This window comes from Solenopsis invicta, chromosome 2 (genome assembly GCF_016802725.1).
Source record: "Solenopsis invicta isolate M01_SB chromosome 2, UNIL_Sinv_3.0, whole genome shotgun sequence".
Taxonomy (NCBI): domain Eukaryota; kingdom Metazoa; phylum Arthropoda; class Insecta; order Hymenoptera; family Formicidae; genus Solenopsis; species Solenopsis invicta.
In genome coordinates this window covers 2,416,962-2,443,931 of record NC_052665.1, presented here as the reverse complement: position 1 = coordinate 2,443,931, position 26,970 = coordinate 2,416,962, and the positions used below count along the sequence as shown (strand labels likewise).

General features: G+C 38.9%; 1 protein-coding gene across 1 annotated transcript in view; it reads right to left on the bottom strand.

Annotated features, from left to right (window-relative positions):
- Positions 1-26,970, bottom strand: part of LOC105196465 (slit homolog 3 protein) — a 241,387-nt gene that overhangs the window by 208,953 nt on the left and 5,464 nt on the right.

The following is a 26,970-nucleotide window of genomic DNA, read 5'->3' as shown; positions in this document are numbered from 1 at the left end:
AAGAATAATTTTGCTGAAATATAGATCTGAAAATAAGTATAATGAATCATTTAAAAAATTGTATTAAATGCTTAACTTGGTTGGCTAAAATATCGAAACTATTTGCAGCGACGTTATCAGAACGCTTGAGCGTTCTACGTAACTATTTTAATAGATAAGTAATCAGCGTAAAATTATTTTTTGACCTGTATCTAGCTAAATTTTTAGATGCTGCAGTAAAATTGTTCTTTCCGTGCATAATAAAATGTGAAAACGTTACTTCTAGTGTACAGTACAAGTAAATATTTTATACTATTTTCAGTACTATGACTCTATTCCAAGATCCACACAACATGTTATAAAAAGAGGTACCATTTTGGTACACAAATAGAATAATTTTATTAAAATAGATCTAAAAATAATTATGCCAAACCGTTAAAAAATTTATTTAGGACGTTTAAGCTAATTGCTAGAATGGCAAAACTTTTTGCAGCGGTATCATGCCTGAACGTCTTACATAATTATTTTGATAGTCCATCAAAAAGTTATTTTCTAATCTGATCTCTAGCTAAAATTTTAAATACTACAGTAAAATTGTTCTTTCCGTGCATAATAAAATGATAATCCGGCGCTATCCAGTAGTTACAATAATCGGAGATTGAGATTTCTATCGTCGTATGCCAATTTGCCACGATTCGTTTCATTAGCAGATAATAAGCCAATTTCATCGAAACGATCGTGGAAATGTTAAAACGACAATTCTCAGTCCTCACGTACGGATATTCCGAGCAATTAGTGCAGTAAAAAAAAAGTTCGAGAGATGTAAAGAGAGAACGAGCCTAACAATGTCACGTCTCTTCGTTGTAACGATCGATTGACTAGCGTGAATCAGGGTGTTCTAGCTTCGTTCGTTTATCCATATCTCCAGCTGACATCCAAGCTAGACGCGTAACATCAATGAGTCCCTGTCACATACACGATTGCAGATTCAATAAGCTGCTTCGATGAGGAAGAAGTGACGTATCTATCGACATACGAGAACAACGCGATACTGCTGACCGCGAGAAAATTGTATTATGCAGCGAATAATCTGAAAGATATCTAATAATGTCGAAAGGTATCTAAACGCGTAAGTGGAATTTTCTCTTTTATAACGAATCTGTATCGTCCTTATGGCATGGCGATTACAACGCATAAAACAGGAAAATATATTTTTAAAATAATTAAAAAATAATTGATAGAGATAATGAATTTTTATATCATATAACAAATATTCAGTTATATGAAAAAAATTCACAAAGTTATTTTTAAAAATTTTTCTTTTTTTATTTGGAATTTAATAAATGTAGTTATTAATCCTGCTGTCCTATTTGGATCTATTTTGCCTAAAATGTATTTTATTGTTCTTTCATTTTATTTAAAAGCTTTGCTCTTTAACACTTTGACATTGTTAGTATAAGATCCAGTTCCTGGCAAAATTGTTTGCAATTTTTTTATCACATTGACCTAAACGATAATAATACCTTCTCAGCAAAAAGTTCCAATAACAAATCTCTAAAAATGTTCTTGATATACTTCATCTCATTGGAACCTTACACGATATAAAAATAAGCAATATTAAGATGACATCTATAACTTCTATTTTTCTTCGTCAAATTAAATAAAATTAAGATATTGTCTCAAGATAAAAATAACATTAATTCCAAATTTTTTATTTTTACCATTAGAATATAAATTTACTCGATGTTTTGTTAAATCAAGAATATTACGAGATTTGTCATAAATTTCCATTTTCAAACTTAAGAGTAGTAGACCTGTGTCAGTCGCAGCGGTCCTTAGTGCTGAATAATTTTTACAACCTCTATCTTTTGCGAACTGTGCGCCGTATATTCATCAAACTTGAAACACAGTGCATGAAACCAGAATACATAAATTACGAATTAAATTAATAAATAATTTAATAATTTTGAAGTTCAACAGTTTTAAATTTGCTAAGAAGCATCGTCTATAAAATCTCCCTCCTCAGAAAAAACTATAAAAAACTTATTGCAAAAAAATATCATCTCAGTCAGAATGCGAATTATCTCCATATATCTTCTGTATTGGTAGGCGTCCTACCAATTCGTCTGCCGAGGAATGTGATGATACTTCTCATAACAATACATGTTAAATGAATATATATTAAAGTAAAATGTCGATTGTCTAAATCTGTTTGAGTAAATTAATGAGATAACATCAAGATTATTTTATTCCAGATTTATTCTATTTTTCTATTTAAGAATAAAATACTGTTTTCCCAAACAATAATTACAATTGTCCATATCAATCTTATTTCATGTTACATAGAAAAAATATTAATATTGAATTCAGAGAGCTTTTCTGCAAGTGTAAATTTGAACAGCAGAATTAATAGTAATGTCACTGTCCAAGTCTTATATATTATGTAAAAAGCTATTCGATATTAACTTAAAAATAAAAATATCACACGTCAACAGAATTTAGTCAGTAACTATGTCATCGTAGTTTTAATTTTTATTTCCAAAGTTAAATTCGCGAATATACGTATAGATCGCGCGACCGCAATCCATACGTAATTGATGCAGTGGCGATATTTACTGCGAGATCGCAGCCGCGATTAGAGATGAGCGGGAGCATTCGCATGCTGTTTACACCAGATTTCGTGGTCATTCATGACCTCGCGCGGCAAGCATATTTTGGCATGCTTTCAAAGGGTAACGGAGTAAGCGACTCGCGTACTTTCTGTTAACTTCCGCGTCTGTTGCACTAGACGGCAACCACCTGACAGATCATTCGTCATGCAGGAGCGAACGAGGAATTCCTTCTCTCCCTTTTTGCCTCGCGAGCAGTCCCATATCCGTCGTGTAAATGTCGCCGGGAATTGGCGTCGTCTCCTTGTCATCGTTCCCTTCCCACCGTCACGCTCGCGCATAAGGGAATGCACGACCAGATTCCAGCGATCCCGTACATCGTTCCCGCTCATTAAGGAAACGCGACCGTCCCAATTTAGTTTACGTCGAGAGGTCTCCCACGCGCGACTCTCGTTATTTTTAGCTATGATGCGCTCTGTCATCAAGACGCGTTACTGACGACAGCTGGATCACGACGCGGAAGTTTATGCGCCTTATGACGTATCACGAGGGTTCTCGGGGGAAGAACCTACGTTGCGTGAAGACAGCCGTAAGAAAATGATTTTGAGGGTGGATGAATTACGTTTTGAAACAGAATACTCGTGCATACAGCATGTTTCGTATCTTCGAAACCCTTCATGTGAAGAAGGATGAGCGAAAGAGTAGAACTTGAGGGATCGGTGTCCGCTCCGTAACTTTCTTCACGACGGAACAAGAAGTTACAACAGGGAGCCTAGCAGCTCTCGAGCGATTGACTCGAAGCTTTCCTGTGTCGCGAGCACCTGGTCGAAGGAAGCGACTGTCACGGGAGGGTGCGGAGTTTGAAAGTAATTTACAGATGGAGAGCCGGTTTAAGGTAAATAAACAAGATTGCTTCGCAAAGTTTCCCCATGGATGAGGGATGGCTCGCCTTTGTAATGATCGCGGCGTAACGTGAAATTCGCCGGATAATGGTATATCGTTACGGGGGTGTAACTGAATGTAGGTCGAAAGATCATAAGACCGCCGCGGCGCCGCCGAAGAATTAAGCCCGAGGAACATTACGGGACACGGACCGAGCCTGACTTGGAGTGAGAAATTGCGGGCGAGATAATATTGGAAGTATAAAGCTTCCCCAATGGTTTCCCGCATCGCGCGAGCCGACGCTTTTTGCCGGTGGTAGCGATTCGTTATCGCGAGACAAGTATCACGGCGATACTTTATATCGCGCAAACCAGCGTTATCCGAGATTTACCGTTATTACGACCGTCGCAGATGCCGAACATTTCGCGGCACACAGGTATTATTACTCAACGGGCTACTTTCGTGAATTAAACCTATTAATACAAGGTCTGTGTCTGCAACAAGTTTTAGTAGACGGAATGAATTAACGGAGATTAAAGCGAATATTATTTAAGTAGACTATTACTTTACCCCGACCGCTAATTCCTGTCTAAACGATATTCTCTGATTTTCTTACTAATGATAGCGTACAAAATTTGTTAAGTCTCTTAAGAAAAGGTGGCTTAAAATAATCTCCTTCTTCCGTTTAATAAACCTGTCTTCTCTCCGCAGGAAGAACTCCGAGGAAACGAGGTATTTCCTCGTTGAAATACACATGAGATGTGTATATTGCCAGACGGTGTGGAGGTAATCTGATGTGGAAAAGGCTCGCAACGCGCATAAAGTGAGCGTAAAGCCGGTAACAGTTGGGCACAAGTGGAATCAGAAAATCGATACTATGGTTTTGTGGATTGTCGTGCAAATTTTAATAGCGTGCAATGTGTTCGCGGCAAAAACGCTTCTAGTTTTCTCGTTTCTATTATCATCTCGGTGAAACTCCTAGCGGATGTAAATGATCTCCTTCAAGTTCTACACGTGCTAAGATTAGAATAAAGTACACGATGTATAAACATAATCTACATTTTCTTGAAAATTTCTTACGTTATGAATAAATATAACGTATTACGTACATAAAAATTATTATTATCGACACATTGTAAATATCGATCTTTACTTTTGCTCGTGTATATATAGAGAAAGATTTTGCTAAAGAATCTAAAAATATAGTTAAAATTTAGCTTTATTTTGATGATTTTTTTTTATATTTCAACAAATTTTCTTTCCGTGCAATAATCAATACCATCAAACACTAGATAAGCTGCTGTGGATGTAAAGCCCTCTACTCTCAAAGATTTTCCAATGATTGCCTCTTTGGTGTTTGATGTGTTCGATTCTTGGTCTCGTGTAAAACGTTCATCTTTTGATATCACGTGTTAACCGTATAAAGGGTGGTTGCGCTAGATTCTCTTTCAAGATACTTTCAACGATAAAGTCGACTACTGAATGGGCAACAACCTCTTGTAGATCGAGCGTGAAACTGCTAAAGTTTTCGCGCTATTGTCCTCTGCGAGAGATTAACATCGATATACGATCCTTTGTGAAATAGTGGCCGTACCTTAATCCTTGGCAGACCCACTTGATCCTGAATTTGAGAAATATACGTGTATGTGAGTCTATTTATAGTCAAATATGTATTTATTCAACTCTTTGAGCAAATCTGCAGCATGAATGTGCATGTACGTTTCGAACTCCCCGCAAATGCGAAGTACTGCTGTTAATTTACTAATAAAAATAATAAAAATAATAAAAAAAAGCAGCAAACGAAACCACTTGTAATCTGATTTTAAAAAAGAACGTGATTTTAATATGCAATAAAACTCGATCAAAGCTGGCTAGCGGTACGAAAACTTTCAGGTCAAAAGATTAAAGGCTCCTTACGCAGAAACATGACGAATGAGAAATTATCTTGAAATACAAGAAGCAAATAACTTCTGTTCAATAGGCAAGAGATTATCATTATTAAACGTTGACTGGATAAAATATTTTTGTGCTTGATTAACATCTTTTAACAGCGAACGTAATACAAGCAATATAAAAAAAAATATTGAAAAAAAAATTATACCTTTTCCCTTTTTTTTTCGACAATAGATAGTTATTGGAAATTATTCCAACAGGCACAAATATCATCAACCCATTATAGTCACGTAAAATTTGGTCTCAAAAATTTTTATTCAAAACCCCGATAATTTTTTATATCTCAATAAATGGACAACTCACTGGCATTATCTTATTTCTCGCGAAACCTGTTTGAAACATGAAAATAAGTTTAAGCAAAAGTTGTTTGTTTTCACAAGACTTACTCAACGATACTTTGACCTAAGTTTCCATTTAAAATTTCAGACTTGAGCCAAGTTTACTCTACTTCCGCTAGTTTCCGGAAAACCAAAATGTCATCAACATACAATTCATATATATTTTGATAATGAAAAATTTTTTTCCGCAATCATTCATCGCTGAAAAAAAAGAGTGGTACACCATAATGTGTGTGTGTGTATAACATAAATATATAAAACAATTGTGGCAAAACCAATATAAAATTACTCCTATAGAAATGTTCAATTAAAGGTAAATTGCATATTTCGTGTCCTCGTATTTAATACAATCCCCTCTAGCATTCACTTCGAAATACCATTGATATCCGCGCAAACTGGAGTCTGGCGTTGATGATTCGCTGCAGGATAAATTATTGTTGAGATTTGTATGTACCAACAGTAATCACGCTACGTGTTCGTATCCAGGCTACGTTCCTGGTTTCCACGTAAACGCGGTGAATGGTAAGCTGTATCACGCGTCGATCGGCCACGCCGCGAGCTTAATAGAATAACTAAGCTCGACTTATACGAGACAAACAAGAGGCCGATCGTCAATTATTCGTTACACCGCAAGAGTACGAGCATTGTGGAGGTACGCGTGCAAACGAGCGGCTCACCACTGTACGAAGAACGGCTTAAACGTAACGTCTGTGCAGCGTTCTTCACCATGAAATTTTAAGTCCGTGGAATTGAGACTGCGGCTCTTCCAGCGAGCGGCTACGACATTGTTGGACGAAGGTAATCACGCTTGTCGTCCGGTAATATAACACACAGAAGAGCTCCGTTGAACCACGGAACGCCGGAACAGACCGACGGAAACGCGCTCGTTTTTAGGGTCAGTGACATAATCAGAAAGCAAATTGCAGGCCTAACAGCGTCGCACGAGAAGAGGTCGCCAAGGAAATATATATCTTACCCTATCTCTTGGCGAATAAATTCTCAATGTTTTAAATCGCAGCGAACAATGTGTAATAAGGTTAAAATGAAATTTTCCCTAGAAGTGAGACGTATTGTATTATTATATCATGGGCCTTGTCCATCCGACGCGACGATTCGATCGACCTTAGCCTCGTATTTTCATAATCCGATCTTATATTTAACGTTACCTTATGTACGATCTCGAGTTACGCTCTATTTACAATTATTTTGGTTGGAACACGGGGTCTTAAGACTGACTATGAGCAGACTCGAGACGCTCTTGAATCGGACCAGATCGAATCATGAACACCACCCTTAGACGATAAGGTGGTGATTTGTGTGGAACCAGCCAATATCTTCGAACGCAAGAACTGCTGGTGCCGAGTATGCATGTTTCGTGCTTCGCGATCGAACCTAGTTTAGTTTCCACTCAAGTATACTGTGATGTCGTGACCGCACTCGACGCTTCCGTACGCGAACTGCATTTGCTTTCGGCGTGGACATGTCCAGGGAGAGCTCTCGAAGGAGCGACGACGAAATCTGCCAGGGAAAATACACACGTCAAAGGAATAGTTTGGGAAACGCGAGATCGATGTTCGCCAATCGAAACAAATTTCATTCGCAACACGGCCTGAAACGCTCTCGGAATTGTGGGCTAACGCCCAAAGCACGTTATACGGACGTTCTAAATTACGCCGTTCAGGAAACGATCGCACCACGGCCCGTATTATCGTTACAATAATGACGTTGTAACGGCACGATGTAAAAGCTCCGATAGCGCTCCAGCGCAAGAGTAACTTAATAGATTCTACACAGACACTTTCTCTCAAAATCAATTCAATCGTCTGGCTTACGCGAGATGTAACTAAAAAGATCGCTGCAATAGGAAGCTTCGAATGATAATAAACGAATGAATATGCATTTTTGTTTCGGTACACGTTACGTTTAGAAGAGCGTATTCGCGCATCGCAATAGCGCCCGAGCTTTAAAAGACCATACTCGTAAATATGCAACGTGCATGTTGCTAAAACTTTCGAAAGAAATAACGCTGATTCGTTCGCTTTTCCGCCGTTGCCGGAGATGCCAGAGCGGTGGTGCTTCGGCTATTCGAGAATTAATTGCGGTGTTCCTAATTAGTGGTTAATGAATTAGTTAACGCCGCAAAATTACAGAAATCAATTATTAATCTATTTTCACTCATTAATGATTCAAAAATGTTGAAGAAAGAGAGACGCGAGATCCGAGGGCTGATATTATGGATCAATTTGATATGCGGTCGAATTCAATTTGGCTGCGGCAAATAACGACCGAGGCGTCGATTAGCAATTACAATTTCGTAGCCGGAACCATGGTCAACGCTACCATACGTGCTGCGCACACACCGTTCGCTGTTGAAACTTTGAAAACGCCATACGTCCACCGCCCCCGGTCGGCTTTCATCCCCTCTGGACTAGTCTCGGATCACTTCCCATTCGCAGCATGCGCGCGAGTAATGACCGCAAACGATCGATTTTGTGCAACATATACCGGCACGAACGAACAGCGCGAATTCGTGAGGAATCTTACAGGCGAAGCGTATCGTCGCCTCGAGGCGTATCGCTTCGATAACGCGAATAGTTACGGTGCCACTCCGTCGACTCTCTCGAATACTCTCCTGTCGTTATTCGCCCCGTTCGGTAGCAGCGCCGAGGATCTTCCACGTGTCTCACGTATACGATAAGGATTACAAGTACCGAGGTTCAACGACTTCTATACACAAGTGACTTCCCCGGAGAGATCGCGCGAGCTAGGTAAAAATAACTCCGTTAATAACGGAAAGCGAGCGCGGTTGGAGCAGCAATGGCACGCAACAGCGATACCTAGTCGGCGGAACGGAGCGTATTCAGTCGTACGCCAAATGGAATTCTATCCCGTCTCGATTTAATTTGGATGAATGGAACAACGCGCGCGCGCACCCGAGGTGGCGCGTGGGATGGGCGCGAGACGATTAATTGATGAAAATTCACGTTAGAACAATGACTTTCTCGGCTTGAGTGCCGAACGAATGGTCGTCGCAGGCAGTGGGGAAGGACTGTAATTCTCATCAGGAATGGCCCATTCTACGCGAAGATATTCCAAGTTCTTGCGAGGGCCGTAAAGAGAGAGGAGAGCCCGCATTTTCCCGCTCTGCGGCACTTATGTGCGATAAAGTTAGCGTCTGCTTCACATTTTTGCGCTGCTGTACGTGGCTACGTGAAACGACGGTTTAGTGGTCGACAAAAGAGAGACTCGCCGTCAACGGCAGTGGAAGCCGCGATAGAGCCGTCCACGATGAATGCTAATTGTTATAGAGCTCACTTAAGTAATTAGCATGCCGTGCATTAATTAAAATCTTCATCGCAAAAAGCATCAAAAAGCACTAAAGGTTAAATGATAAAAATACTCGTAATTTATTTCGACGCGGCGCTTTCCAGTTGTGAAATATATTCGTCCGCAAAAGCATTGAAGAACTTCATTAACGAATGTATACATTGTACTCGTTCCTGTGGCTCTCTCTCTTTCTCTCTCTCTCTCTCTCTCTCTCTCTCTCTCTCTCTCTCTCAATTTTATTATTTTCAGATTAGGAAATAATTCGTGCTTAAAATTGTATTGCGCTTAAAACATAATTCAATCGAGTTTGATTAAATCAAATATCGTAATAGTATCGTCACACAGAATTTCTATGTAATCGCTTTACACATACAGTTACCTTTATTTACCAATTACTAGTTGCCGTATATTTCGCTGCGTCCAATCGTATTAGTTGATTCAAACTGTCTGCATTGAAAAACCGCCAATCATCTATTTGAAAACGAGCTCACTTTATAAAGCATTATCAATCGGATAATAATCGAAAGAGCTCCATGTTAGTATTTATTATCGTTCAATCCTGTTACTGCGAGCAATTATATTTCTGTTAACTTCTATCGCGCAGCATCATATTTTGTGGTAGCGTGCCTTTCGCGAGCACTCCCGAAATCATAAATAAACACGTAAATGCTGCGTATGTGATAGGTTTCAAAAAGTGAGCATCGATCCGGTGTGAGAGTCGCTAATAATAGTCCGCACTGAATTGGTCTGTATCGCAAATACAAATAAACTATCATCTCTGTTCTCCAATTATTCCGAGTTCGATTATTTTCATCCTAAATAAATCCAACGCGTATATATATATAACAGCGTTGATCCTTTAGAGTCTAACCGCGATAATTTTATCGTTGATCTTTGTTTTGGTTCGCCAAATTTCGCATACCGCGTCGGTGGGTTCAAGCATGAAAACGGATAAGATCGTATACAAAAGACTGTACAGATTTCCGGTATTTCACCATATGGCTTGCCGTAAACCCATAGTGTTTCGATTCTTTCGCCACCGCAGATATATTCCTGCCATCAGATACATTCTCTCCCGCGAACGGTTGACTAAAGCCAAAGAAATGAGAAAAGTTGCAGCTACGCGTAACACACCTGTGCACGGAAAGAACAATTTTACTGTAATATTTAAAAATTTGGCTAGATACAAATCAAAAAATAATTTTATGTTTATGTTTATGACAATCAAAATTATTATCTAAAACATTCAAGAATGATGATCCTGCTGCAAAAAATTGTGACATTCTAGTAACCAGCTTAAATGTCCAATATAATTATATTTTAATAGTTCAACATAATTATTTTCAGATGTGTTTCGGCAAAATTGTTCTTTCCGTGTGTAATAATTGTTTTTAATTTAATATCTTTTCTAAAATAATATAATTGATTTTAAGATAGATGTTGAATTGTGAACACGAAACGAAAAAAACAGAGAAAGCAGCTAACTCCGATATTTGCGCCGCGTGGGAATTTACGAGCAAAAGTGAAAAAAAAATAGAAGTGGAGATAACTTGCTTGCAACCACTCTATTATATGTCTTTATGTTATATTATTAATGTGTTGTAATTTTAGTTTTTTAGTCTTAATATTGATGAAACTGTTGTGAGTTGAATTAATTTGTCAGTGTTACGAGTGGCACAACAATATATTCTAATTTAGACTGGAATATTCTAATTTACTTAAAATGACTCTCTTTAGGAAGTGTAAAGAGTTATTGATTATTTCATAATACACACATAGAGAGATAGTAAAGAATAAAGCACACAAAAATAAAAGTCGTTAGCTCTTATATTCTTTGTCCAATTTTATTGTCCACTCATAAGTGGCCATAAATTCCATCACTTTTAAGATACGGCAAAAACGCAAAGGTTTCTTAAAAATTTTTTTCCAAATGTAAGAAAATAAATATTTTGAAGTTCTAATTTTTTTATAATAGTAAACACTTTTTACTAGTATAATTCATTTTCCTTAAACATAATAAATAATACTTGATAAATTGATTTTTCGATTTAAGTTTTCGCGGCGTACGTACCGGAGCTGCCCTATCCGTGCATCTGTCTGATGAAACATGGCATTATATTAACGATTATTCTGCTACCTTCAGCAGAGCCACCTCTAGACAGACTAGACACGAGTGGACCGCGCGCGTGTTTAATTCGACCACCCAGTGGGAGTTGCGTGTTGGAATGTAACTGACAGAGAACTAAATATGATGGAGGGGTCCGTCGCGATGACGATGATCCTCGTAAACCGTCATGTGCAGAGCGTTCTCGAGATATGCGGCGGCCCACATTTTTCCCGAAAAAAAAAAAAGTCCGGAGTTACGGATAGAAACACAACAGCTGGTACGTAAAATCGGTATAAAGAACTCTATCCGGCACGCGAGGCAGTAAATATCGGAATCCTCGTGAAACTTCGGAGTCATATACGCCCTCGCATAATACCGGGGCGTTACGAGGCAGACAGACTCGTCTGCGAAATAAATCATTGCAAATACCCTCCGACACGTGATGGTGGAAGACGCGATCTACACTCATGTTTAGACGAATTTTTGAGCACCTACCTATAATTTTATTAAGAGACATTCGGCATAGCTGCGACAACGTAGCAATAATTAACGTATTAAAATTGAAGAAATTGGATCGACTATTTATGAATAATGTGCTTTACATTTTAGAAACGTAAATACTGAAAAATTAAATATTCTAATTATATTTGTATCTATTTTATCTATTTAACAGTCTTTATTTTTTATCAATTTAAATAAACGATAGAAGGATAGCAAAACACATTACAATTGCAGTATTTCTTCTTTGCGTCTAGAGCCATCAGCTAATCGACTCGCGGAATAACTCGAAAAATAGCAAACAATACCCAGTGACCGCAAGCGCACTTCGAAATATCATGGAATGGCGTGTTTCAATAGCATGCTTATGCATTAGATATCGCGTAGTCGCGTGTGACGCTCCACCGCGTTTGCATAAACGTGTTCGCGTACCTTCCACTTTTAATGCCGTCTGGATAGTTGCACGGCGCACAATGTTAAGTGACTTAAACTTTTTTACGCTGTAATTGTAATGTAGAGTCTTCTCCCTTCAGCGCGCCCCATAAGATATTCGCACGAAGCATTCTACGTACCGGGTGAGTCGTAACTTCGAAAAACGGACCGGCTCCCGCGGGGAATAAAAGTCGCGTCGCGAAGAAACGTGGAAAATGGTAAACTCGATGAACAATGGTTCGTTTTTTATGAGAGTCCCGTAGCTGTTTGCGCGGCCCTCGCGAATGCATAAATGTGCGCGAAAACGAAGGGAGAAAAAGAATTGCGAGAGCGCCACAACGGAAAACCTCGCTCCCATAAACAATCATGAGTGTTTCTTTGCAGCTCGACCGTAAATTCATTCCTGTCGACAATGAAATACGGCTACCTGTGCATTTTGGGCGCCACATTTTCATATAATTCCAGAACCCTGATTTAATATGCGCACCTATGCATTTTCGAAAAACGGAACGTTGCGGCACGTATGGAAGAGCTTTCGACATTGTTTCTAATATTAAGATATACCGATTCATAGCAGATAATTCATTCCAGATACAGAGAAAGGTAAAGCATATAAAGATTCTGCACATTTCTATTTATATTAAAGTCAAATTAGTTTAAGTTGATGCATTATATCAATTTTAATTAATTTCATAAGAAAATTATTCTCAAATGATAAACTCGATATGTTGTTGATATAAAGACAAATTATTTTGCAAAACATTTAAGGTTATTATTCAATGTATAAAATGTGTATATGATATAATTTTGCGAGTCTTTTATACATAAAATGAGTAACAATTAACAATATTGACATGCAAAACGTGACAGAAATTGAGATGTCAGTTCTGTAAACACGAGACGTCGACCGTTGCAATGACGTAACCTTTTAATAACAACAAAGTATCAGAGACCTATCAGCGGCTATATTTCATATGATAGACGTATGCTCGCTGCAAAATTAAATATGCTTGCGGACAATTAATTTTATCGGCCGTTGCGGCGGCGATACAGCGATGCGTGCAAATAACGGGTTTTCATTTTGCATATCAAATATAGCAGATAACTATCTCGAAATTATATTTGCGCGAGTGAGAATATCGATGATTGTAAGCATATCTCATTACCATTTTTTTTTATTTTTAAGACAAACGCGAGCCGAAATATCGATACGCGGAATTACGAAATGTGCGCGACGACGCACAATAACCAGTTTCTCTCTGTTCCTTGCCGAATTCGGCGCATCTCGCACGGTAATTCCGACGTTTGTCCTTGTCGCGATATACTATGACGTAACAGGCAAATAAATTTTCCATCGGTCGAATACGACCCATAAATTTCGCGAAAGGACAAGCCGGAGTACCTCATACAGTGAACAACCGAACTCAAAGTGCTTCTACCGGACAATGCTTCTTACGGGCTCGTCCGCACAATCCACTCTCCAATAAAATTGAGTGCCACCAATTATTTCTAACTATGTCAGATTTAGCTTCGGAATGCTCGGGCGCAGTTCCCGGGCCAGTGCTACATTGTCATTTAATTCTATTTGCCGAAAGCTTTTCGAGACAGTGGACATAACGGATGAGGAGAGAGGGAGCTATACCGAATCTAATTTGTGATACGGTCCTACAGAAAGTTTCTCCAAAATCGAGAGGGTTGCTCAGGCACGTGTCGTTCGATTTTCTCCGTTTCCTGTCCGCGGGAGGGCAGAAACTGGGACGTCTCGAATATGCACGACATTAATTATAGTTGGAAATAATTATATACGTTCATACATGCGTACAACATGCGTAATCGCGTCACCGTCAAGCCAGAGGCACGTCAGGCGAGCACAAAGCATACGCGAACACGCGTCGACATCGGCTCGTACGACGCGAGAGTACGAGGAGCCAGCTGTACCATTTGAGAACAATGCGGCGCAGCAGTTCGTACAGATGGATCAGCTTGCCCGTCTTCTACGAGAATGAGAGAACGGAATGGGAGATGAAAAGAGAAAGCGAAAAAGAGAGAGGCAGAGACAGAGAGAGTGGAGCAAAAGCAAAAGAGAGAGAGAGAGAGAGAGAGAGAGAGAGAGAAGGGAGGGAGAAGAGGGGTTGCCACAAGGCGATTCTACGGTATTACGTACGTACCAGCACACAATGGCTGCTTGCACTCGTAGGCGTTGTATCTTTGGACGTACCTGTCCGGTGCACAAATAGAACCGAAGGGAGAACGCTTTGAGTCCCAGAGTGGATGTTGGTATATACATACGTGGCAACGCCGAGAATACGGGCCTTACCTGAGTGACCCAACATCGATCCGCGGGAAGCAGGCAAGCAGGAAAACGTGCTTCGAGTCTACCGAGTCTGCCAAGAGGTAACCACATATACCGAAGTTCGATCTATCGCTGATTGGGTTCGCACGATCGCGAGCAAGCCAAATTGAAATTCGCATTCCCAAATGAACCTGCTTAGAGGTCGGTTCTATGCGAGAATAGTTTTAGACGATCTATGCCAATCGCGATCTACCGTTCGAGTAGAGAGAGAGTGATGCTCCTTCGACAGCTCGACTTCGAATAGCCCGATGGAAAACCTAATATCGCATTAAAACGGAATTTGTATGTACTGCAAACACAGGAGGAACATACGCTGAGTATATCGATCCGCTTTCGAAGGGGGCTGCACGGTTTTATCCCGGTGCTTAAGACTTATCGTTAATACTCGTTGTCCGTTGACGGAGTAAGCGTCACACTCTTCAGAGTACTCGTGTTTTATGAATGCCTCGCGTGGCCCATCGAAAATTCTATTCAACGAGAAGATACTACTTAGAGATAGAGATAAAAAAGTGTGCTTATGCATTATAGACGCAAGTTCTGAAATCAGATTTCACAAGACTGCTGTCGATAATCTGTTCTATCTCTAAAATGAAATTAATTCCAACAAATTCGTTTTGTCACGGTTGAATTTCAATCTAAAATTGAAAGTTTGGAATAATATCGTCGTCTGGTAATCTCGACGATAAGTTCCTAACCGCATAAAGTATTAAAAAATATTTTAAAAATACTGTAACAGAATTGCGTATACTTCGTAAATAAAAGTGAATTTATGAATTTTTACAAGATCTCTATATCCGTCGTCAAAATGGTAGAAATATCTCGTCATGGAAACGAGAGCGACCGGATTGTCTCTGTCAGGTTGATACTCCACTTTAAAAATCGAAAGTTTTATCAACAATTCTATTTTCACCCACACAATAGTTCTATATTTATGGAAATTTCTGATGGAAATTTCTAGAAATAGTACGAATTTTTATATCTTTCTGTCGCGTATACATGGCGGCTCATTCATCGAACGAGTCGCATTCGAATCAGAAATTACGTCATAAACCTCTCGTCGTCGAAATTAAGAAGATTGCAGATTTTTATATCCTCCCTCGCGCAGCAACGAACGGCGTAATTCGTGCGTGTCTGCGCAAAAATATCTCACCGAGTTTTAACGAGATTACATAACGGAGAACCGAATAAATGAAGCATTCAAATGTTTTATGGAAGAACTTAACTTTCAGACGCACGCTCTCTTTAGCGTGACGACCGATTGCACCGTGCTCTGTATTGGCAGCGACACATTAGCACGAGAGATAATTGAATGTATTTTCGTATAATTGAAAATATCATTTCGTAAATTAGTTATAAATATAGATATAGAAAAGATAAACCAAATGTAAAACGCGAAACCTGAAGATCACGTAGAAAAAGACAGAAAATAGACAGTCAAAAATAAAAGAGAGAAGCAATTGTGTAAATCGGAGAGGACAAAAATACACCTTTCAATTTTTTTCTATGTAAGATTTACTCCAAACGATATTGGTTTGGTTTATTTTCTTTTTCAATATTGGCAGCCCCTTAATTAAATCGAGAAGTGTTTTGAACTCATCTTATGTCATAATCAGTAATAATCTGTAAATCTCAATCATTCCTTTATAAAAATTTTTCTCAAAACTTTTATACAAATTAGAATAGAAAGATATTGAGAAAATATCCGTCTTTTTTCAGAATTTTTCACATGTATACATTCTGAAATATTCTAAGATAAAATCTAAGAAACTAAAAAGTTATAAAATTGTATCTAAATTGTAAAAAATTCTAAAATTTACGTAAAAATTTAAAAAAATTACTTGAGAAATGATACATTTGACATCTCATCACTTTTGACATCTTTTTCTTTAATTTTACTAACAACATTGCGTCTGTACGATAAATTTAATGAAAATTTTTCTCAAAATTTGTATACGAATTGAACACTTTTCAGAAATACTGACAAAATCTATTATAAATCTTTTATCAGAATTATTCATATACGTAAATTCTGAAATGTTCTAAGATTCGTAAATATCTACGGAATTAAAAAAAAATTATAAATTATATACCAATTTTGATAAACTCTAAAAAAAACATGGAAAATTTTGAGAAAAATTTTCACCACAGTTATGAAATTTGACTCCAAATTTTTCATGTAATTTTCCAGAATTTTTACGTAAATTTAAAAATTTTTCACAATTTCTATACAATTTTATAACTTCTTAGGAAATTCTTATATTTTTTTATTTTAGAATATTTTAGAATTAATCTTTCAGAATAGAAATAGATTTTCTCAATATTTCTGAAGAGTATTTTAATTTGGGAAAACTTCTGAAAAAAATTTTCATCGGAGAATAATTAAATTATTTACAAATTATTACTGATTGTGAGATAAGTTTGAAACACTTCTCGATTTAATTAAGACTTGCCAACATCTAGAAAAAAATAAGCCAAACTAACATCGTTCGGAATATACCTCTAATAACCTTCACTACCTGGTACTAAATACATTCGATCTATTCTAGTCATTAATAATGCCTTCCGCTTGAAGTTACCTGCTTTCCATATTCCAGACAAGATACAACTTGTATTACAGAAAATCCGGAAAGCAGCTAACTTCGAACGAAAAGGCATTTTTGACGCTTATTGTACTATGTCTATGATTCTTAACAGAAAAGCTTTTGAATCTTTTGAAGAACTAATTCTTTTACATCCGATTCTTGTTCTTTGAGATAGACCTTAGCTTCGATTAATCCAATAAATCAATACCGAATATTTTTGAAACCGAAGATGAATTCTATAAAGAAATATAATTCATACATGCATAATTGATTGATTTTTTTATACATAAACATTATACATCTACGTCAAGTCTAATAAAAAGAGACCGCGCTTATCCGCTCAGTTATATGTATGTAGATCTTATAGCCTGTGTGCGATTAACCGAGCTGTAGCAATGAATAATTATACTTATTTGATCAAAAATATGCTGAAATTATTAAAAATTGCACTGCTACCTTAAATAATTCAATATATTTTGTAAACTTAATAAAAAGATCAATCTTTGATGGATCAATTTTTTTGACAAACGTTCTTTAAATTTTTGATCCAAAAAATGTTCCGAAAGAATCGCCTCCATCCCTAGTTATTACATGTGATTTGTATTCATTGACGAAATCACATAACCATTTGCTCCGAATCATTTGTTTGAATGTTCGGTTCCGGAAAGAACTGTCAAGTTCCACGACTATATCACGAGAAAAATTGCGCTTTTTCAAGACTAAAGACCGACTGCAGAGCCAAGAAATAAAAGCGGAATGTATGTGAGGTGAGAGGATTCGCAGTGGATACACCGGAAAATACGTTTTCCGTTCGCTCGCCGAATATTTGCAGGGGATATTGGCAGGAAAGAACGCTTTCCATGGAAGCATACCTATGCTCGTACAAGCGGAAACGCCTTACATTATAGGCACTTCACGAAGATTAAAAATCCAAGAAAATATTTCCTATCTTGAGTTATGCTCGCATAATAATACGCACCTTATTCTTAAATGCACAAATCTTTTTTTCGTTAACTGTGTGATCGTGCAAGGTAATGGAAAGGCTTGCAATTAGAAAAAAAGAGAAAAATCTTCTTTCTTGCTAACTAAGAGATAAATTACATTTTAAAGTTCTTAACTATATAATTACTGTTACAGAAATATAAAGTTCGGATTTTTTGCGGTTAAGTCTCGAGACTTGAGCCAACGCAATTAAGTTTTAATTAATGCTATTGATTAAAAACTATTTCAGAAGAAGAGCAAAGTTTTTCTGAAGATTAAAGTTCAAAATATAACATTTGTCGGACAATCCAAGTAGGTACTCCCCCCCCCTCCCCCCTGGTACGTACCTTAGCAGAATCTTAACGTGACATTCGCGATCTGCCTTCCCACGTGCAGCCAAATTACGTGCTATATGTTCTCGTAAATGAAAGAGAATGACCTGCCACGTGAAGTCCAATCCTTTCGCGAGACATGGCGAAATTGGCAATTATTTATCCGGAAATGCTTCCGGTGTGGAACCGCCGCAAAGACACGGTGGCCAACTAATTGCCAATTTCAAAGCAGTAGGATTTACTCGGCGAGCAACGTAAACACACCGACGAACCCCGGTGTAACGCGCGTGCAATGCGTATAAATTTAAACACGTCGAAACGCATTTTCATGCTGCCCGTATCAATAACGACAACTTGTGTCAGTCGACAAGTCAAGCCGGGATCAGATGCTATCGGTTAGCGGGACGAGTACGTCAACGTCGTTCGCCGCGCCACAATTCGTTCGCCGCGCCACAATGTCGCTTGGACATGCGATGAAATTATTAGTGACAATAATTGATAGTCGGCGATATCGGTGCGCGTCGCTCACGCGTGATCAGAGCTGCTAAATTATTTCGTTACACGGGGATGCCCCGTTCGGTCCAAGTTGCCTCTTCGCTCGATACGTTTGCTATGCATACAACGGCGGTCGACCGCTACACCGCGCCGCGCCGCACCAGGTGCCTCATAATTTCGCCGCGGCCGCGATCGTTCCGTTCGGCACACATACTTTTCGCATTCTCCCTCAATTTGCTTGAATACACACCTACTGTTCCTTCGTTGCCTGCGCCAGCGGATCTTACATACGCGTACGTGATTCACGTCTTCTCCGAGAATCGCCGCGTTTCCCCTGCGGGGCCTTGAAATCACGACTTCCATCGGGTTTCTAACTTGGGACTCGCTTAAAACGCGTACGTGCCCGTAGCTCTTTCCATCGCCGACATTACGACGCTTCAGACTCGTATCTCATCGCGCACGATCACGTACGAGAACTTGGGATATCCTAGAGAGGGACACTCTCCCGGTCCAACAAAAATAAATGATTCCACCCTCCCTGCCGTATTAGGACGCAAGTTCCAAACAACGCATACGATAGCATAGTATACAGCACTCTGCCGAATATATCATGTGGAAACTATTTTTTGCTTCAAATGTATATTATTATTTGTAAAAAAAAATATACAGACAGATGTGTGAAAACACAACTAATAAAAGAAACGGTCTATTCGGTCATAAATAGATTTCTGTGCTAAAATTTCTTGTAATTTTATTACCTTACCTGATCATATCTTTTCCAAGTTTATCTGAGCACTGATTACATTTTCGGTCCTGTAACATAGTTATAAATTGAACCAGAATAGTAAGACAATATTAAACTGATAATCAATTTAATAATGCTAACAAGCATCCGTTATCCCTTTTTTCTCATATAGTGTAAAAAGCTTTTGTTGTTGAAAAAATAATATTTCAGCGAGAGATCGAACTTGGTCTTTTCACTCGGGGCGGGTGTCTTAGCCACTTCGACCACCGAGGCAGGTAAATCCCAAGGGAGGTCGTCTTAAGTTCGATCCCTGGTTAAGATATTTTTTTTTCGCAAAAATTCTTTACGATATTTGGGAAGGGAACAATAAATGCGTGTTTCAAGACCAGACATTTTTTGACGCGCATTTTGATGAACTTGAAAATGTATAAAAATGTATGTAAATCACACAAGAAATATTAGCACAAAAATCCAGTTATGAGCGATTATACGTATATAAATATTGCACTAAGAAAGGTATTTTTCAAATTTTTTATATTTCAAAAAGTTACATATCGATGCTTTACCGAAATTCGATCGTAATTCCGGTAAGACGCGCAAAGGAAATCGTACAAACTTGGATAACATCGGAACTTTGACACCCCGCTAGAGTAGGAAATTGCAAGCTGGTCGAGTCATCTCGTAAACGGATACGATGCAAGTGTATACAGGCGTGGCTGCCGAATCTAAAAGTTCAGTGATAAAAATCCAACGGATTATTGCACGAGAAAGTTGCGTCACTCCGACTGTGTTTACGGCCGGATTTTTTTATCGAATAAAAGCAAAACTCGATCCGCTCGGTAATAATGATGTTGCTGCGGTTATTCTGTTACTTAGTTATGCGCTTTTAATTCGACAAACCGCAACGCTATCATTACGTTCACACGAAACTCTGCGGTTTAAATCGTCGTACAGACACGAATGAAATAGCAAATTCGCTTGTTACAAAAATGATTCCGAGCGAAAATACATACACAGCTGTAGCCATAGATTTAATCTTAATCGATAAGCGAGCTTGTCCTGCGTAAGAGCACCTATGTAATTTCAGCCACGGTTCACTTTTCATTCCACTGAAATTTCATACGCATCGCTAATTAGAAACCAGTCACCGTGGTCCATAAATTACACAAAATTATATGCACCCTTATCAATATGCGTCAAAGTATAAACACATGTAATTATTTTGAAAAATAATTGCACGAATTAAAAAATGAATATAAAATCTATTGAAAGTTAAGCAAATTTTTAAAATAACTAATCGTAACGTTTGACAATCATATTTTGTTTGTTTGTTTGATATTAACATTGATTAACATTGATAAACTATAATATAATTTGTTTGATATTTACAGACACACGGTAATTGATGTATTTCCACATTTTCTCTAATATTATCTATCAAGCCGTATGCGTGCGCACAGACGCGTGGATATGTGTGTTAACAGCCTGTAATTTTCGGAATTTGTGGGCGAATGGGATCTCGCTTATTTCGATTGTTGCTATCGCTAATGAAATTGAGTCGGGCGAAATTAAGGTCAGCATATCGTTGGCATCCAATCGCGCGGGCGTGCGCGAGAGTCTTGAGTTTCGCGTATACATATATAACTCCACGAATTGTTCCGCGGGAACGGAGACAACTATGTCGATCCGCGGGAGGCATCAGTATGCATGTATGCCGCACGACTACGATTACAGTACGACGACGGGATAGGTCGAAGAGCTGGAAATTGAAGAGGTAGGGAGGAGAATATTTGAACGTCAATGAGTTTACCGTACCACGTCACAAACGTTGGCCAGTTTACAAATCCGATAATGCCAAACGCCACCGATGACGCCGCTGTTTATGGATTATTACGGCAATATGCATTCGGGACGGGCATCGAACCGGCGAGCAAGATGGACGTGCGCTTGTTGCGTAATTTCAGAGTTGCGGTTACACACAGATGCAGCAGGCTGAATTCCGCTTCGCGGTGCGGCGAGTTTTCCCGCCGTATTCGCGTCACCCAGGAGAAACGCCCTTGTCACGATCCCACTAATCCTATCGATTTCAACTCCCTTTCGCCGCCAACGTTCGTCCACGGTATCGCGCAAAAAAATTCCTCGACACGTTATTGGTAAATCGTTCTGCGCTCCTTAATCTGATTTTCTCCTGCGCGCAACCAATAGACGGGAATTTATATCGAGCCTCGGAGAATTCCAAGCGGACTGCTCGCTCTCTCGCATTTGATTCGATCAGACAGTAGAGGGAACGTTCCGTGTACATCCCAATAGATAACTCACACACGAAAACAATTCTCCCGTACACATATTTCTACGATCGGATATAGGTAAGCGTACTCGCGCTAAAGTGTATACAACAAATACATTCGATTCACAGTGGTTTAAAAATAATTTGTCATCGATAAGATAATCGGATAAGAGTAGCGCGAGAAGCTAACGCGGTCGGTTGAACTAAAGATATTAGAAAGAAAAAAAAAAGGTACGAACGCGTACACCGTTCATAATTTTGTCGTAAAATTTATTCTGTCCTGTCTCTCAAATAATGCGATGTAATAACACAAAATGTGAATTTAATGTATGAATTTAATAAGGCGTAAATTAAACGTAAACATAATAGGCCAAATTGACATAAGCGGACTCTGTACTTGTTGAAATAAAACGCGCAAAAAATTCGGCACGTACAATCCGCTCTGAATCCACGGAGTAAAACCGATTTCAAACGGGATTATGCAAAACCGATTTAGTAAAGGCTATAATAGTAAAAGACCGTACGAGGCGAGCTGATAATATGAGGGACGAGCGAGGAAGTGCATTGTCTTGTTCAGGTCAGGAAGATTTCTGCAGCTCAGTTTTTCAGATGTCCCTTCCTTGAGAAATTCGAACGGGGGAAGCGCAAACTCCGTTAGATATAAAAGCTGTTCCCAGCGAACAATGTCACGCGTTAATTTGAATAATTAAATGAACACTGCGTCAAGCGAACAGGAAATAAATCGTGCACTGTGCTTGTCGCTTGTTGTTGTTAAAGTAATGTTTATTCGCAGAAAAATGTATTCGCGTTAAAAAAGAAGATAGCGTTTTACGCTAAAATTATTGCTGCACTTAGATAACTTTTTATGAATATTCATATATTCAAAAAATCCTTCGTTACATCGCATTACACACACACACACACACACTCTCATTTATATATGTATGTATGCGATAATATACTATTACATATACATATAAATTTTATATAAATTTACATAATTTTTTCCTTAATTTTTTTGGTTTTATCTATTTTAATGATGTCTTCAAGCGTTCATAATATTTTCAGGGCCCCCACTGTGACATATGAAAACTTTAGTATTAGCTATATGCTATAAAATGGCCAGATGAAAAGTCCAAAGCCCGTAAAACTGCGTGAAAGTACCGACGTCACTCCCCGTCATATGCACGTAGATACGGGTGATTTATTAGTATGTCGAAACACCTTAACTTTTGGAGTAATAGCTTTCGTCGCATCTCGCTACGAACGCTGTTTTATATCAAAAAAGCCGTTACATAAACGACATTAGCTACGAGCATTATTTCAAAAATAAGGCATTACTCCTCGAGAAACGTTAATATCCGAAAATATTGAAGAGGGAAAAGCATAAATTACAAGTTACAGTGGCCCAAAAAATTTCAACGAACAGCGTATTTCATTATCTTTCGTTTCGCGGCAACATATTATTATGTCACGCGGCTAATTATTACGTATTATTATATCAGTTAATTAATACGTAACAAGCTGCATCGGGAAACGCAAGCTCAATTGTGCCGCAGTATCATATTCGTGCTTCTCTTCGTTTTGCGAAAAACAAATATTGAAATGAAACTTAGGATGTAGTTTAATCACGTAAATCACTGGGAAACGATTTTGAACGGGAAATTCTTTGCTACCTCTTACATTTTTTTTTCGTTTTCGTGCTGCTACTAAATCTTAGGTTTCAATCTCGCGCTTATCTCTGTCGATCCATGAAACGTCTTTCCCGAGCACGAAATTATCTTATCGTCTGCAAACATATGCTTCCCTCCTAAAAGTCGGTATCTCCGAGTGTAGATATTACTGTGTAAAAAGATAAATATACACACAAGGTAACTATGTGCATCAGAGATCGATATACCGGCGACTTATCGCGCGCGCCGAGTTCGACTTTACATTTGACTTATCTGAAGGGTTACTTATCTTTCACAAATAGCACACCTCTTTCACAAACTTTGATTATCAACTTGATCAGTCTATCTATCGCTGACTGCACGTTTAAAGTCATTTGAAACATTACTGTTGCGCACGACAAATTACTCGTGGCAAACTTTCTATATAAAAGAAAGTCGTATTTGTGAGCCTCAAGTTCCCTCTACGTGACTTTTTTATTTTTATGTAAATTATTCGTAAAGTTGTTTCACCTCTGTCTTACGTTTCAGAGACTTTCTTTTCGGTTGCATTGCGCGATACGATGCACTCCACTACTTTCTTTGAGAAGCGAACTAACAACTACTTGATATCAACCTTCCAAGTTACATGAAGATCTTCAAGAAACTACTTTCGTAAAAGTTTCACCGAGTAAGGGAGAATCGAAAATCGGTGTGCGCAAAGTACATTTTGCATTCTAGATGCGCGTGTATGCATGCGTGCGTAAGTACGCGCGTACATGTGCGTATTCAAGATGTATTAAATTGTAGCAAATTCCAGCAACAATCGCATCAATAATGGTTAAATTGAACGGAATGGAAGCATTAAGAGAAAAAAATTACATTTCGAAAACAATATCTCGAATGAAATTCAGAAATTATCACTTCTCGACGCGCAAAAACAGAAATCACAAGTTGGAGCAAATTCAAAGAAATAAATAAACGAGGTAAAATCGTATGAACTCTAATGAAGTGTCTGTCAACATCCTTGCTACAGACTGCAATATGACTCAGTACTGTCCGGCAAAGCAATCCGGTCTTGTGGCAACACGTCCGAGGTTTAAAGCGGGTAGCCACCAAATGAAATATCGATCGGCTTTGTCGCGGCGTGCGTATACTTTTGTAGAGAAATGGCGCACATTATTTACAGATGATGCCTCCGCAGAATGAGCAATAATCGTGCTTTGCTAAATGGTTAGCTGCACCGCTGTTCGTCGGAAATACATCAAAGTAAAACTATCGGTTTTCGTATTTAATTGGAAATACGGAATGCAGTATGAAAAAGACACGCCGCTCTTTTCACGTTCAATCTTATTTTTTTGCGGAAGAACTGATATTTGAATTATTTACTACGCTATGTGCGAGCAGTTGATTAGATATTCTAACAGGAAGCAAGGAATTGATATCATTTTTACGCGGAAAGAAGAAAAAAGTTTGCAATATATATATATATATATATATATATATATATATACGAAAGTCCAAAATTCTTTTTCAATCACGCGCATCTTCTAAGAGGAAAAAGAGGGAGAGAGACGATACACCTTGGAGACAGAATTTGCTGCTACAGAATTTCCATCTCTAGATTCGTTTGCAGATTCGAAAGTTTTTCGGAAATTCCCCGGAGCGATAAGGGGGCGCGGTTACGATTTGCCGTTTCTATGTATATGTGAAAACCGTTACGTTGACTACATATATAATATACTGAACGGCACGTAACTTTCGAGGAAAGTTTAATAACGTTCGAGAAGATTGAAATTAGCCGAGCATCAGGGGAGAGCAACTTTTGCGCGTGTACGAATTTGCAAATATCCTTACGGCGTAATACGCATATTATTATGCACAACAGTTTGGATCTAGTGGACCGCAACCTTCTGAGACGTAAATGCGCTATTCCGGCAATAGCGCAAATTCCAGGGAAAGCCACTTACGACGAATAATCCCCCGACCGCTCGACTAAACCTCGATGATACCGCGATAAACTCTCGCTTCGCGGCTTCCGGCATTGTCTGACATGCTTATTAACAAAACGGTTAACTCTTCCTGCGTGACCGCAATTAAACGATCGATTGCGCGTACGTACGCTCGTTCGCGCCGCCACCGTCCGACCTGTCGTCGTCGGACTGGCTATCCCGGCCACGACACTCGATATTTCTCTAATGGCATACCGAAACGTCATGCAACGCAACGCCCGCCGCGTCACGCCGCGTGCCGCGCTGTCGTTGCTTCGCGACCAATATCACCGCGCGACGCGACGCGCCGTCGGGATCGGTATCGCGGCTGTTCAATGTCCCGTGAAAATTGCGCTTAATACGCGGAATGTTCACCGCCCTTCCCCCCTCCCCCCGCCAACCATCGGAGTCACATCGGTATAATTTTATCGAGCCGGCCTGAGAGACTCTGTCTTTAATGTTCCGCACGTCGCAACGAGGCCGCCGCACGCAAACTCCGCTAAGTTCGGAGATGATAAAAAAGCTCGCGACACGCACTCGCTCGACCGGATCCCCGCGTACATACATATTTACGCGCACATACTCGCGATATCGATCAATATCTATAGCGATATATATATAATTGTCCCACGGTGGCTCTTCACGATAGACCGCGCTTCGTTTTTTGACGCCTATATTGACCAATCCCGCAGATGGATCCATTTAATAAACGCGGAACAAAAGCATTTGTCATCCTTATCTCGGAGAGACTTATTCCTATAACGCCGCGGATTCATCACGATAATAAATGTCGGAATAAAACAAGCTAATTATGTCGTTTGTCGTGCACGACGAAGCGCATTGATGCAAATGCAGCCGAAATTGTATTGCGATGATATTAATAAATCTGAATAAAAAGTGAAAAATTGGTGGCTTTTTTTAAAGTAAGCAAGAAACAAATCTGGGTTAATACATTTTACACCATTATGTCATAGAGGGAAAGCGTCGACTGATAAATGGAGCATAATGGTAAGAAAACGCGAAACAAATCAATAACGTTACGCTACAAGGCCATGCAAATGCTCGTATGAATATTCATAATCATTACCACGCTCGTCTTCACTTTCTTTTGCATATAAAGGATACCAATTTCCAATCATCAAACAAAATTTCACCGATAGAACCCTGGAACCAATTACACACCTTTCATTACATCAGTAATTACGATTTAATTTCTATGAAACATAATTTAGCAGTTGTTTAATCTCGAATTACGGTACGTACTAAATATCCGCAGTTACAGATGCAAATGTACATTTTCTGAAACATTTAATTTCGCTGCTACCATATTAAAAAGATATCAGGATCAAATATAGGAAATTACTCTGATACTAATTTGCACTTTAACGAGATCCTAATTACTATTTCATTGCTTTCCTGCCCTCCCTCCC